The following is a 16,821-nucleotide window of genomic DNA, read 5'->3' as shown; positions in this document are numbered from 1 at the left end:
TTTTCCACACTTGTGCTTCAAAGTAGCACCATGATCTTCATGATAGAGAGTCTCTTATTTTGTCACTTTCATATACTAGTGGGAATTTTTCATTATAGAACTTGGCTTGTATATTCCAATGATGGGCTTCCTCAAAATGCCCTAGGTCTTCGTGAGCAAGCAAGTTGGATGCACACCCACTAGGTTTCTTTTGTTGAGCTTTCATACATTTATAGCTCTAGTGCATCCGTTGGCAATCCCTACTCCTCGCATTGACATCAGTTGATGGGTATCTCCATAACCCGTTGATTAGCCGCGTTGATGTGAGACTTTCTCCTTTTTGTCTTCTCCACACAACCTCCATCATCATATTCTATTCCACCCATAGTGCTATGTCCATGGCTCGCGGTCATGTATTGCGTGAAAGTTGAAAAAGTTTGAGAATACTAAAGTATGAAACAATTGCTTGGCTTGTCATCGGGGTTGTGCATGATGGGAGAATTTTGTGTGATGAAAATGAAGCATGGCCAAACTATATGATTTTGTAGGGATGAGCTTTCTTTGGCTATGTTATTTTGAGAAGACATAATTGCTTGGTTAGTATGCTGGAAGTATTATTATTTTTATGTCAATATTAAACTTTTGTCTTGAATCTTTCGGATCTGAATATTCATGGCATAATAAAGAAAATTACATTGAAAACTATGTTAGGTAGCATTCCACACCAAAAATTCTGTTTTTATCATTTACCTACTCGGGGACGAGCAGGAATTAAGCTTGGGGATGCTTGATATGTCTCCAATGTATCTATAATTTTTGATTGTTCCATGCTATTATATTATCCATCTAGGATGTTTTATATGCATTTATATGCTATTTTATATTATTTTTGGGACTAATCTATTAACCTAGAGCCCGGTGCCAGTTTCTGTTTTTTCCTTGTTTTTGAGTTTTACAGAAAAGGAATACCAAACGGAGTCCAATTGACGTGCCAATTTTTGATGATTTTTTATGGACTAAAAGAAGCCCCCGGAGTAAAAGAGTTGGGCCAGAAGAGTCCCGAGCCGTCCATGAGGGTGGAGGGCGCGCCCTACCCCCTGGGCACGCCCCCTATCTCGTGGACGACTCGGGGACCCTCCTGACTTGTTCCCGATGCCAAAAAATCCTATAAATACAGAACCCCCCCCCCAAATTACCTAGATCGGGAGTTCCGCCGCCGCAAGCCTCTGTAGCCACCGAAAACCAATCTAGACCCGTTCCGGCACCCTGCCGGAGGGGGGGATCCCTCTCTGGTGGCCATCTTCATCATCCCGGCGCTCTCCATGATGAGGAGGGAGTAGTCCACCCTCGGGGCTGACGGTATGTACCAGTAGCTATGTGTTTGATCTCTCTCTATCTCTCTCTCTCTCGTGTTCTTGATATGGCGTGATCTTGATGTACCGCGAGCTTTGCTATTATAGTTGGATCTTATGATGTTTCTCCCCCTCTATCTCTTGTAATGGATTGAGTTTTCCCTTTGAAGTTATCTTATCGGATTGAGTCTTTAAGGATTTGAGAACACTTGATGTATGTCTTGCGTGGGATACCTGTGGTGACAATGGGGTATTCTATTGATTCACTTGATGTATGTTTTGGTGATCAACTTGCGGGTTCCATGACCTTGGGAATCTATGCATAGGGGTTGGCACATGTTTTCGTCTTGACTCTCCGATAGAAACTTTGGGGCACTCTTTGAAGTTATTTGTGTTGATTGAATAGATGAATCTGAGATTGTGTGATGCATATCACATAATCATACCCGTGGATACTTGAGGTGACATTGGAGTATCTAGGTGACATTAGGGTTTTGGTTGATTTGTGTCTTAAGGTGTTATTTTACTACGAACTCTTGGGCTTTTTGTGACACTTATAGGAATAGCCCAATGGATTGATCGGAAAGAATAACTTTGAGGTGGTTTCTGTTGGGGAACATAGTAATTTCAAAAAAATTCCTACGCACACGCAAGATCATGGTGATGCATAGCAACGAGAGGGGAGAGTGTGATCTACGTACCCTTGTAGATCGACAACCGAAGCGTTTGGTTGATGTAGTCATACGTCTCCACGGTCTGACCGATCAAGCACTAAAACTACGGCGCCTCCGAGTTCTAGCACACGTTCAGCTCGATGACGATCCCCGGGCTCCGATCCAGCAAAGCGTCGGGGAAGAGTTCCGTCAGCACGACGGCGTGGTGACAATCTTGATGTACTACCGTCGCAGGGCTTCGCCTAAGCACCGCTACAATATGACCGAGGTGGAATATGGTGGAGGGGGCACCGCACACGGCTAAGGAACGATCACGAAGATCAACTTGTGTCTAGGGGTGCCCCCCTGCCCCCGTATATAAAGGAGCAAGGGGAGGAGGCCGGTCGGCCCCTATAGGCGCGCCAGGAGGAGTCCTCCTCCTAGTAGGAGTAGGACTCCTACTAGGAGGGGGAAAGAAGTGGGGAGGGAGAGGGAAGGGGGGGCGCCGCCCCCCTCTCCTAGTACAATTAGGACCAGGGGGGAGGAGGCTCGCAGCCCACCTCTGGCTGCCCCTCTCTCTCTCCACTAAGGCCCATATGGCCCATTACTTCTCCCGGGGGGCTTCCGGTAACCCTCCGGCTCTCCGGTTTTCTCCGAAATCACTCGGAACACTTCCGGTGTCCGAATATAGCCGTCCAATATATCAATCTTTATGTCTCGACCATTTCGAGACTCCTCGTCATGTCCGTGATCACATCCGGGACTCCGAACTAACTTCGGTACATCAAAACTCATAAACTCATAATATAACCGTCATCGAAACCTTAAGCGTGCGGACCCTACGGGTTCGAGAACAATGTAGACATGACCGAGACATGTCTCCGGTCAATAACCAATAGCGGAACCTGGATGCTCATATTGGCTCCTACATATTCTATGAAGATCTTTATCGGTCAGACCGCATAACAACATACGTTGTTCCCTTTGTCATCAGTATGTTACTTGCCCGAGATTCGATCGTCGGTATCTCAATACCTAGTTCAATCTCGTTACCGGCAAGTCTCTTTACTCGTTCTGTAATACATCATCTCGCAACTAACTCATTAGTTGCAATGCTTGCAAGGCTTATGTGATGTGCATTACCGAGAGGGCCCAGAGATACCTCTCCGACAATCGGAGTGACAAATCCTAATCTCGAAATACGCCAACCCAACATGTACCTTTGGAGACACCTGTAGAGCACCTTTATAATCACCCGTTTACGTTGTGACGTTTGGTAGCACACAAAGTGTTCCTCCGGCAAACGGGAGTTGCATAATCTCATAGTCATAGGAACATGTATAAGTCATGAAGAAAGCAATAGCAACATACTAAACGATCAGGTGCTAAGCTAATGGAATGGGTCATGTCAATCAGATCATTCAACTAATGATGTGATCCCGTTAATCAAATAACAACTCTTTGTCCATGGTTAGAAAACATAACCATCTTTGATTAACGAGCTAGTCAAGTAGAGGCATACTAGTGACACTCTATTTGTCTATGTATTCACACATGTATTATGTTTCCGGTTAATACAATTCTAGCATGAATAATAAACTTTTATCATGATATAAGGAAATAAATAATAACTTTATTATTGCCTCTAGGGCATATTTCCTTCAGTATTTGAGGCAGTTCCGCTACCAATGACCGTTCCCCTAATAGAAACACTTCGTCTCGGGTTTGGGTTCTTGGGTTTCTTCACTGGAGCGGCAATTAATTTTCAAAGTATGAAAGATTTTTGAATCTATATTAATTTTGAGAATAAAATGCAAAAATACCTTTTGTACCTAGGGACAGCTAGACCCAGAGGCTTACAGGTGGGGGCAGGGTCTGAGTTGACCTCAGTCAATACTTGACTGGTCAACGGGTGAATAGTGCCCGTAGGGGCCCGGTTGCCATGGACTCAGTTTTATTAATTCATTTAATTTGAGATAGTTAACAGGAGTGGCCCACATGTCATTTTCTATTAAATTAAATTAGCACTAAATTAACCCTAACTAATCTAGTCCTAATCAAGCAAGGGCCGGCCGCACTGGACAATGGCCAAGCCGGCCACAACACACACGCATACTACACACTCGGCCATGGCATGCCCATGGCTAGTAGAAAGCAACAGCAGCCGGCGGCAATTGCAATGAGCAGAGCAGCGCAATAGCATAGCGGCAGCGGCTCTAGGCAGCAGCAGAGCAACGGTAGGAGCTTGAGCAGCAGCATGTATGCAGCAGAGTAGCGGGGATCGCGGGCGCGCGGCCCCGGTAGCGGCGGGCGCACGCACGAGCGGGCGCGGGGCACGGCCAGGGCACGGGCTGGCGGGCAGGGGCGCGCGTGGACGCGGCCATATGCAGCGAGCGTATACAGACGCGAAGCTTCGGCCATGGCGACCATGCCCGTGGGGCGACAGTAAATGGAGCGAATCAAGATCGAGGTCGAGGGGAATCAAAGGAGGAGCTCACCACGAGGCGTATGGAGAGCTCGGGGAGGCGCGGGGTGGTCCATAGCCGAGGCAATCGACGGCGAATGGCGGCGGCCGTGCGCGGAGAAGACGGTCGATGGCGGCGCACGGGGCCCTCCTAGCTCGAGACCTTAGTCGAGGGCGAAGGAGGCGACGATGCAGGAGCCCCTCCATGTATTATCAAGCACCGGGGAAGCCAGTGGCCGTGACGACGACAGCCACCATGGCGAGCAGCTCGGGCATGAACAAACTCTAAGTGAGAGAGAGGGAGCGAGGGGATTTGGGGGCTAGGGTTTGGGGACGGAGAGAGGGGCGTCCGGGGGGGGTGTTATGTAGTCGTCGGGGAGGCAGGGATGGTCGCCACGCACGGCACAGCCGGCGGATGGCCGCCACGGCTCCGCTGCCTTCCACTGTAGCGGGAGGTTGAAGGACAGGTGGGTGGGCTGGGCCATTGTTGCTAGTTGGGCTGTTGTGCACGTGGGTGTTTTCTTTATGTTTTCTATTTTTTTGTTAAATAAATTATAACTCCTGTTTTACATTCATTTTGAACACCAAATGAATTTAGTTCTACAAGATACTTCACACATAATTCAAATAAAATATTTTGGTGCAGCAAGCAAAGTTTTCAGGTTACTAGAAAATGTTCAGATTTATGTTTCAATTTAAATGCTCACATATAAATGTTGCTGGTCCAACTATTGGTTGCTATGGTCAAATTAGTAATCCAAGTAAAGTTTATCTTACTTTATCATTGTTTAGGGATTTAATCAGATGGTATGAACATTTATTGAAAATCTAGAAAACATTTTTGTTTTCTTATTTCTGAAAGTTGAATTCGAGAGTTGAATTTAATTCTTTTAATCATGACGACATGGCAAATCAGCAGGAGATTACTGTAGCACGATCTTTGGGGTGTTACAAGTTTCACTAGTGGCTTCTCTCAAGATAACATATATTATGGTGGGTGAACAAATTACTGCCGAGCAATTGATAGAAAAGCGCATAGTTATGAGAATATCTAGGCATGATCATGAACATAGGCATCACGTCCGTGTCAAGTATACCAAAATGATTCTGCATCTACTACTATTACTCCACACATCGACCGCTATCCAGCATGCATCTAGAGTATTAAATTCATAAGAACAGAGTAACGCATTAGGCAAGATGACATGATGTAGAGGGATAAACTCAAGCAATATGATATAAACTGAAGGAAATATGCCCTAGATGCAATAATAAAGTTGTTATTCATATTTCCTTATATCATGATAAATGTTTATTATTCATGCTAGAATTGTATTAACCCGAAACTTAGTACATGTGTGAATACATAGACCTTCGGTACATCAAAATGTCCGTGATCACATCCGGGACTACGAACAACCTTCGGTACATCAAAATGCATAAACTCATAATATAACTGTCATCGTAACCTTAAGCGTGCGGACCCTACGGGTTCGAGAACAATGTAGACATGACCGAGACACGTCTCCGGTCAATAACCAATAGCGGAACCTGGATGCTCATATTGGCTCCTACATATTCTACGAAGATCTTTTATCGGTCAGACCGCATAACAACATACGTTGTTCCCTTTGTCATCGGTATGTTACTTGCCCGAGATTCGATCGTCGGTATCCCATACCTAGTTCAATCTCGTTACCGGCAAGTCTCTTTACTCGTTCTGTAATACATCATCCCGCAACTAACTCATTAGTTGCAATGCTTGCAAGGCTTAAGTGATGTGCATTACCGAGAGGGCCCAGAGATACCTCTCCGACAATCGGAGTGACAAATCCTAATCTCGAAATACGCCAACCCAACATGTACCTTTGGAGACACCTGTAGAGCTCCTTTATAATCACCCAGTTACGTTGTGACGTTTGGTAGCACACAAAGTGTTCCTCTGGCAAACGGGAGTTGCATAATCTCATAGTCATAGGAACATGTATAAGTCATGAAGAAAGCAATAGCAACATACTAAACGATCGGGTGCTAAGATAATGAAATGGGTCATGTCAATCAGATCATTCACCTAATGATGTGATCTCGTTAATCAAATAACAACTCCTTGTTCATGGTTAGGAAACATAACCATCTTTGATTAACGAGCTAGTCAAGTAGAGGCATACTAGTGACACTCTGTTTGTCTATGTATTCACACATGTATTATGTTTCCGGTTAATACAATTCTAGCATGAATAATAAACATTTATCATGATATAAGGAAATAAATAATAACTATATTATTGCCTCTAGGGCATATTTCCTTCAGTCTCCCACTTGCACTAGAGTCAATAATCTAGATTACACAGTAATGATTCTAACACCCATGGAGCCTTGGTGCTGATCATGTTTTGCTCGTGGAAGAGGCTTAGTCAACGGGTCTGCAACATTCAGATCCGTATGTATCTTGCAAATCTCTATGTCTCCCACCTGGACTAGATCCCTGATGGAATTGAAGCGTCTCTTGATGTGCTTGGTTCTCTTGTGAAATCTGGATTCCTTTGCCAAGGCAATTGCACCAGTATTGTCACAAAAGATTTTCATTGGACCCGATGCACTAGGTATGACACCTAGATCGGATATGAACTCCTTCATCCAGACTCCTTCATTTGCTGCTTCCGAAGCAGCTATGTACTCCGCTTCACATGTAGATCCTGCTACAACGCTTTGTTTAGAACTGCACCAACTGACAGCTCCACCGTTTAATGTAAACACGTATCCGGTTTGCGATTTAGAATCGTCCGGATCAGTGTCAAAGCTTGCATCAACGTAACCTTTTACGATGAGCTCTTTGTCATCTCCATATATGAGAAACATATCCTTAGTCCTTTTCAGGTATTTCAGGATGTTCTTGACCGCTGTCCAGTGATCCACTCCTGGATCACTTTGGTACCTCCCTGCTAGACTTATAGCAAGGCACACATCAGGTCTGGTACACAGCATTGCATACATGATAGAGCCTATGGATGAAGCATAGGGAACATCTTTCATTTTCTCTCTATCTTCTGCAGTGGTCAGGCATTGAGTCTTACTCAACTTCACACCTTGTAACACAGGCAAGAACCCATTCTTTGCTTGATCCATTTTGAATTTCTTCAAAACTTTGTCAAGGTATGTGCTCTGTGAAAGTCCAATTAAGCGTCTTGATCTATCTCTATAGATCTTAATGCCTAATATGTAAGCAGCTTCACCGAGGTCTTTCATTGAAAAACTCTTATTCAAGTATCCCTTTATGCTATCCAGAAATTCTATATCATTTCCAATTAGTAATATGTCATCCACATATAATATCAGAAATGCTACAGAGCTCCCACTCACTTTCTTGTAAATACAGGCTTCTCCAAAAGTCTGTACAAAGCCAAATGCTTTGATCACACTATCAAAACGTTTATTCCAACTCCGAGAGGCTTGCACCATTCCATAAATGGATCGCTGGAGCTTGCACACTTTGTTAGCTCCCTTTGGATCGACAAAACCTTCTGGTTGCATCATATACAACTCTTCTTCCAGAAATCCAGTCAGAAATGCAGTTTTGACATCCATCTGCCAAATTTCATAATCATAAAATGCGGCAATTGCTAACATGATTCGAAAATACTTAAGCATCGCTACGGGTGAGAAGGTCTCATCATAGTCAATCCCTTGAACTTGCCGAAAACCTTTTGCGACAAGTCGAGCTTTGTAGACAGTAATATTACCGTCAGCGTCAGTCTTCTTCTTGAAGATCCATTTATTCTCAATTGCTTGCCGATCATCGGGCAAGTCAACCAAAGTCCATACTTTGTTCTCATACATGGATCCCATCTAAGATTTCATGGCTTCAAGCCATTTTGCGGAATCTAGGCTCACCATCGCTTCTTCATAGTTCGTAGGCTCATCATGATCTAGTAGCATGACTTCCAGAACAGGATTTCTGTACCACTCTGGCGCGGATCTCACTCTGGTTGATCTACGAGGTTCAGTAGTATCTTGTTCTGAAGTTTCATGATCATTATCATTAGCTTCCTCACTAACTGGTGTAGGTGTCACTGAAACAGTTTTCTGTGATGCACTACTTTCCAATAAGGGAGCAGGTACAGTTACCTCGTCAAGTTCTACTTTCCTCCCACTCACTTCTTTCGAAAGAAACTCCTTCTCCAGAAAGTTTCCGAATTTAGCAACAAAAGTCTTGCCTTCGGATCTATGATAGAAGGTGTATCCAATAGTTTCCTTTGGATATCCTATGAAGACACATTTCTCCGATTTGGGTTCGAGCTTATCAGGTTGAAGCTTTTTCACATAAGCATCGCAGCCCCAAACTTTCAGAAACGACAACTTTGGTTTCTTGCCAAACCACAGTTCATAAGGCCTCGTCTCAACGGATTTTGATGGTGCCCTATTTAACATGAATGCGGCTGTCTCTAGAGCGTATCCCCAAAACGATAGCGGTAAATCAGTAAGAGACATCATAGATCGCACCATATCTAGTAAAGTATGATTACGACGTTCGGACACACCATTACGCTGTGGTGTTCCGGGTGGTGTGAGTTGCGAAACTATTCCACAATTTTTCAAATGTACACCAAACTCGTAACTCAAATATTCTCCTCCACGATCAGATCGTAGGAATTTTATTTTCTTGTTACGATGATTTTCTACTTCACTCTGAAATTATTTGAACTTTTCAAATGTTTCAGACTTATGTTTCATTAAGTAGATATACCCATATCTGCTTAAGTCATCTGTGAAGGTGAGAAAATAACGATATACGCCACGAGCCTCAATATTCATCGGACCACATACATCTGTATGTATGATTTCCAATAAATCTATTGCTCTCTCCATAGTACCGGAGAATGGTGTTTTAGTCATCTTGCCCATGAGGCACGGTTCGCAAGTACCAAGTGATTCATAATCAAGTGGTTCCAAAAGTCCATCAGTATGGAGTTTCTTCATGCGCTTTACACCGATATGACCTAAATGGCAGTGCCACAAATAAGTTGCACTATCATTATCAACTCTGCATCTTTTGGCTTCAACACTATGAATATGTGTGTCACTACTATCGAGATTCAATAAAAATAGACCACTCTTTAAGGGTGCATGACCATAAAAGATTTTACTCATATAAATAGAACAACCATTATTCTCAGATTTAAATGAATAACCGTCTCGCATCAAACAAGATCCAGATATAATGTTCATGCTTAACGCTGGCACCAAATAACAATTATTTAGGTCTAATATTAATCCCGAAGGTAGATGTAGAGGTAGCGTGCCGACTGCGATCACATCGACTTTGGAACCGTTTCCCACGCGCATCGTCACCTCGTCCTTAGCCAATCTTCGCTTAATCTGTAGTCCCTATTTCGAGTTGCAAATATTAGCAACAGAACCAGTATCAAATACCCAGGTGCTACTGCGAGCATTAGTAAGGTACACATCAATAACATGTATATCACATATACCTTTGTTCACCTTGCCATCCTTCTTATCCGCCAAATACTTGGGGCAGTTCCGCTTCCAGTGACCAGTCTGCTTGCAGTAGAAGCACTCAGTTTCAGGCTTAGGTCCAGGTTTGGGTTTCTTCTCTTGAGTAGCAACTTGCTTGCCGTTCTTTTTGAAGTTCCCCTTCTTCTTCCCTTTGCCCTTTTTCTTGAAACTAATGGTCTTGTTGACCATCAACACTTGATGCTCCTTCTTGATTTCTACCTCCGCAGCTTTTAGCATTGCGAAGAGCTCGGGAATAGTCTTATTCACCCCTTGCATATTATAGTTCATCACGAAGCTCTTGTAGCTTGGTGGCAGTGATTGGAGAATTCTGTCAATGACGCAATCATCTGGAAGATTAACTCCCAATTGAATCAAGTGATTATTATACCCAGACATTTTGAGTATATGCTCACTGACAGAACTGTTCTCCTCCATCTTGCAGCTATAGAACTTATTGGAGACTTCATATCTCTCAATCCGGGCATTTGCTTGAAATATTAACTTCAACTCCTGGAACATCTCATATGCTCCATGACGTTCAAAACGTCGTTGAAGTCCCGATTCTAAGCCGTAAAGCATGGCACACTGAACTATCGAGTAGTCATCAGCTTTGCTCTGCCAGACGTTCATAACATCCGGTGTTGCTCCAGCAGCAGGCCTGGCACCCAGCGGTGCTTCCAGGACGTAATTTTTCTATGCAGCAATGAGGATAATCCTCAAGTTACGGACCCAGTCCGTGTAATTGCTACCATCATCTTTCAACTTTGCTTTCTCAAGGAACGCATTAAAATTCAACGGAACAACAGCACGAGCCATCTATCTACAATCAAGCATAAACAAGCAAGATACTATCAGGTACTAAGTTTCATGATAAATTTAGGTTCAATTAATTTACTTAAAAGAACTCCCACTTAGATAGACATCCCTCTAATCCTCTAAGTGATTACGTGATCCAAATCAACTAAACCATGTCCGATCATCACGTGAGATGGAGTAGTTTCATTGGTGAACATCATTATGTTGATCATATCTACTATATGATTCACGCTCGACCTTTCGGTCTCCGTGTTCCGAGGCCATATCTGTATATGCTTGGCTCGTCAAGTATAACCTGAGTATTCCGCGTGTGCAACTGTTTTGCACCCGTTGTATTTGAACGTAGAGCCTATCACACCCGATCATCATGTGGTGTCTCAGCACGAAGAACTTTCACAATGGTGCATACTCAGGGAGAACACTTCTTGATAATTAGTGAGAGATCATCTTATAATGCTACCGTCAATCAAAGCAAGATAAGATGCATAAAATATAAACATCACATGCAATCAATATAAGTGATATGATATGGCCATCATCATCTTGTGCTTGTGATCTCCATCGAAGCACCGTCATGATCACCATCGTCACCGGCGCGACACCTTGATCTCCATCGTAGCGTCGTTGTCGTCACGCCAATCTTATGCTTCCACGACTATCACTACCGCTTAGTGATAAAGTAAAGCATTACAGCACGATTGCATTGCATACAATAAAGCGACAACCATATGGCTCCTACCAGTTGCTGATAACTCGGTTACAAAACATGATCATCTCATACAATAAAATTTAGCATCATGTCTTGACCATATCACATCACAACATGCCCTGCAAAAACAAGTTAGACGTCCTCTACTTTGTTGTTGCAAGTTTTACGTGGCTGCTACGGGCTTAAGCAAGAACCAATCTTACCTACGCATCAAAACCACAACGATAGTTTGTCAAGTTGGTGTTGTTTTAACCTTCGCAAGGACCGGGCGTAGCCACACTCGGTTCAACTAAAGTTGGAGAAACTGTCACCCGCAAGCCACCTATGTGCAAAGCACGTCGGGAGAACCGGTCTCGCGTAAGCGTACGCGTAATGTCAATCCGGGCCGCTTCGTCCAACAATACCGCCGAACCAAAGTATGACATGCTGGTAAGCAGTATGACTTATATTGCCCACAACTCACTTGTGTTCTACTCGTGCATATAACATCAACATATAAAACCTAGGCTCGGATGCCACTGTTGGGGAACGTAGTAATTTCAAAAAAATTCCTACGCACACGCAAGATCATGGTGATGCATAGCAACGAGAGGGGAGAGTGTGATCTACGTACCCTTGTAGATCGACAACGGAAGCGTTTGGTTGATGTAGTCATACATCTCCACGGTCCGACCGATCAAGCACCGAAACTACGGCACCTCCGAGTTCTAGCACACGTTCAGCTCGATGACGATCCCCGGGCTCCGATCCAGCAAAGCGTCGGGGAAGAGTTCCGTCAGCACGACAGCGTGGTGACGATCTTGATGTACTACCGTCGCAGGGCTTCGCCTAAGCACCTCTACAATATGACCGAGGTGGAATATGGTGGAGGGGGGCACCGCACACGGCTAAGGAACGATCACGAAGATCAACTTGTGTCTAGGGGTGCCCCCCTGCCCCCGTATATAAAGGAGCAAGGGGAGGAGGCCGGCCGGCCCCTATAGGCGCGCCAGGAGGAGTCCTCCTCCTAGTAGGAGTAGGACTCCTACTAGGAGGGGGAAAGAAGTGGGGAGGGAGAGGGAAAGGGGGGCGCCGCCCCCCTCTCCTAGTCCAATTCGGACCAGGGGGGAGGAGGCGCGCAGCCCACCTCTGGCTGCCCCTCTCTCTCTCCACTAAGGCCCATATGGCCCATTACTTCTCCCGGGGGGTTCCGGTAACCCTCCGGCTCTCCGGTTTTCTCCGAAATCACCCGGAACACTTCCGGTGTCCGAATATAGCCGTCCAATATATCAATCTTTATGTCTCGACCATTTCGAGACTCCTCGTCATGTCCGTGATCACATCCGGGACTCCGAACTAACTTCGGTACATCAAAACTCATAAACTCATAATATAACTGTCATCGAAACCTTAAGCGTGCGGACCCTACGGGTTCGAGAACAATGTAGACATGACCGAGACACGTCTCCGGTCAATAACCAATAGCGGAACCTAGATGCTCATATTGGCTCCTACATATTCTACGAAGATCTTTATCGGTCAGACCGCATAACAACATACGTTGTTCCCTTTGTCATCGGTATGTTACTTGCCCGAGATTCGATCGTCGGTATCTCAATACCTAGTTCAATCTCGTTACCGGCAAGTCTCTTTACTCGTTTCGTAATACATCATCTCGCAACTAACTTATTAGTTGCAATGCTTGCAAGGCTTATGTGATGTGCATTACCGAGAGGACCCAGAGATACCTCTCCGACAATCGGAGTGACAAATCCTAATCTCGAAATACGCCAACCCAACATGTACCTTTGGAGACACCTGTAGAGCACCTTTATAATCACCCATTTACGTTGTGACTTTTGGTAGCACACAAAGTGTTCCTCCGGCAAACGGGAGTTGCATAATCTCATAGTCATAGGAACATGTATAAGTCATGACGAAAGCAATAGCAACATACTAAACGATCGGGTGCTAAGCTAATCAAATGGGTCATGTCAATCAGATCATTCACCTAATGATGTGATCTCGTTAATCAAATAACAACTCCTTGTTCATGGTTAGGAAACATAACCATCTTTGATTAACGAGCTAGTCAAGTAGAGGCATACTAGTGACACTCTGTTTGTCTATGTATTCACACATGTATTATGTTTCCGGTTAATACAGTTCTAGCATGAATAATAAACATTTATCATGATATAAGGAAATAAATAATAACTTTATTATTGCCTCTAGGGCATATTTCCTTCAGTTTCGTACCCTACAATAATCTCTTCGTTTGTTCTCCGCTATTAGTGACTTGGGAGTGACTCTTTGTTGCATGTTGAGGGATAGTTATATGATCTAATTATGTTATCATTGTTGAGAGAACTTGCACTAGTAAAAGTATGAACCCTAGGCCTTGTTTCAACGCATTGCAATACCGTTTTCACTCACTTTTATCATTAGTTACCTTGCTGTTTTTATATCTTCAGATTACAAAAACCTATATCTACCATCTATATTGCACTTATATCACTATCTCTTCGCCGAACTAGTGCACCTATACAATTTACCATTGTATTGGGTGTCTTGGGGACAAAAGAGACTCTTTGCTATTTGGTTGCAGGGTTGTTTGAGAGAGACCATCTTCATCCTATGCCTCCCACGGATTGATAAACCTTAGGTCATCCACTTGAGGGAAATTTGCTACTGTCCTATAAACCTCTGCACTTGGAGGCCCAACAACGTCTACAAGAAGAAGGTTGTGTAGTAGACATCAGACACCTTGGAAACTCATAAGTTTGGTTCTGTGTATTATCTACTGTCAGGGTTGCCAACAATCAACACTATCCTCAGGCACACTTTGTTGCCCAAGCCTGGAGATCACAGGATGATCGGAGGGCACTCCATCAACTTGCTGCATATGTTTGATGTGCCAAAGAAATTCAAGGTGATGTCCTTGATAGTAGAGACAGTAAAGAGGACTCCAGCTGACCAGAAGAGATGATGTGGCTATGCTCCACATATTCAGATGCTCATAAATTCTAAGATGGGCACAAGCACATATTTGTTGGATAAAGATCACCTTCCCTTGAGACCTAATTTTGAGGATAACACTATTGTGATGGATGCTTCACATCCCACTTCTCTTGAGGCTCAAGAGAAGAGAGAGAAGGCTAAGGCTGAAAAAGCTTCAAAGACTCCAGATCCCTCAGTTGTCAATCTCAAGACCAAGCAGGACCAGCTCAGCTACCTGCTTGAGGCCACTGTGAGAATAGAGAAAGGACTAGCTACCCTGACTCGAAATTAAGAGAGCCTTGAGAGGATCTTTGAGACAAAGCTGCATGTTGGACATCAAAGTCATGAGATTCAGACTTCAGTTGAGAAGATTCAGGAAGACCTTGAGGACAAGAGTGACAGGACAACCATAGATGCTTATCATAGGGTGCCAAGAGGACAGAGGTCTGTTGCAGTGCCAGTCATTGACACTAGAGCCACAACTTCAGCTCCTGCAACCACGGTTTCAGTTGCCTCTCCAGTGGCAACCCCTCCAGTTCCTCAGACGTCAGCTGAAGTCTTTGCAGATGTTGTTCTCTCCACGCCATCTTCGCACTCCGGAGCTCCAGGAGATCATGCTTAGAGTGCCGTATATCACTATGCATTTTCAAGCTTTTTGGTAACTTGTTGCCAAAGGGGGAGAAAGTGTATGGATCATAGGCTTTGAGAGGGAGTGTGTGTTTTGCTGTTTTTTGGTCTCTCTTGCTACTTAGTTGCTCTTGCTACTTATTTGCTTGTGTTTGCTACATTTTTGTGCTTGTGTGTGAGATACTGATCATGTGGTTAATCATACTACGCTTTATTATGCTATGCATATGATCATGTGAATGATGCTATCTTATATCTCTTATGTATGATCTATCATATTTGTCTTGGTGATCAGTGCATGTTATGTATGTTCTATCATTTTGAGCGCTCCACCAAGATGTATGTGACATGGAAGAGTAACCCATGAGCCTAATCGATTGTACATTTGCATTCAAAATCAAATCATAAACAATGCACAAATTTAGGGGGAGCTCTTGCTTATCACATACTTCTCAAAGCGACGATATAGTTCACTCTTATAATCATTTTGTCGAAGCTTTGATCTATATGTTGTCATCAATTACCAAAAAGGGGGAGATTGAAAGCGCAAATAATCCCTGGGTGGTTTTGGTAATTCATAACAACATATAGCTCATTGAACTAATATCCTTTCAAGATGATTATTTCAGAAAGTTCAATGATTGGCATGGCATAGACTAGAGATGTGGACCCCTCAAAATGCTAAGGACAAATATTGGCAAAAGCTCAAGACTCTTCATTTCTATTTTAGTGATCCAAGATCACATTGAGTCCATAGGAAAGCCAATACTATTAAAAGGGGATGAGGTGTTGCTTAATGATATACTTGCTTAAAATACTTAGTGATATGCTCCAAATCCCTCAACCACTTCCTCAAATCCAAATATGTACTAAACCTAAAGTCACACTCAGCCCTACCGATTTGATTCATCCGGTGCCACCGAGTTCACTTGACATAGCCATAGCCAGAAACCGTAATCAGTTCGGTCTCGCCGATAGGGGATCGTCTCATCGAGATGGGATTGAAAACTCTCTGTTTCCCTTCATAACATTTCGGTTTCATTGAAATGAGTGATTGGCCCCACCGAGTTCGCAATGCAAACTCTCTGTTTCCTTTTCGTAACGTTTCGGTCTTACCGAAAGGAGCGATCGGTCCCACCGAGTTTGCCTGACCAACTCTCTATTTGCTTGTTACTAAAATCGGTCTCACCGAGTTGAAGTAATCGGCCAAACCAAGATCAAGTTTTGCCCTAACCCTAGCTCATCGGTCCCACCGAGTTGATCATGTCGGTCCCACCGAAAACCCTAACGTTCACATTTTGAACTAAATGGGTCTCACCGAGTTCACATATTTGGTCCGACCGAGTTGGCTCTTTTGTGTGTAACGGTTAGATTTTGTGTGGAGGCTATATATACCCTCCACCCTCCTCTCCATGTGTGAGAGAGCCATCAGAACGTGCCTACACTTCCACCATTCATTTTCTGTGAGAGAACCACCTACTCATGTGTTGAGACCAAGACATTCCAATCCAACCACAAGAATCTTGATCTCTAGCCTTTCCCAAGTTGCTTTTCACTCAAATCATCTTTCCACCATAGCCAAATCTGTGAGAGAGAGTGGAGTGTTGGGGAGACTATCATTTGAAGCACAAGAGCAAGGAGTTCATCATCAACACACCATCTATTACCTTTTGGAGAATGGTGTCTCCTATATTGGTTAGGTGTCACTTGGGAGCCTCCGTCAAGATT

The sequence above is a fragment of the Triticum urartu genome, chromosome 3A, assembly GCF_056163025.1.
Source record: "Triticum urartu cultivar PI428250 chromosome 3A, HENAU_Tu73, whole genome shotgun sequence".
NCBI classification, from domain to species: domain Eukaryota; kingdom Viridiplantae; phylum Streptophyta; class Magnoliopsida; order Poales; family Poaceae; genus Triticum; species Triticum urartu.
This window is presented reverse-complemented; position numbering follows the sequence as displayed.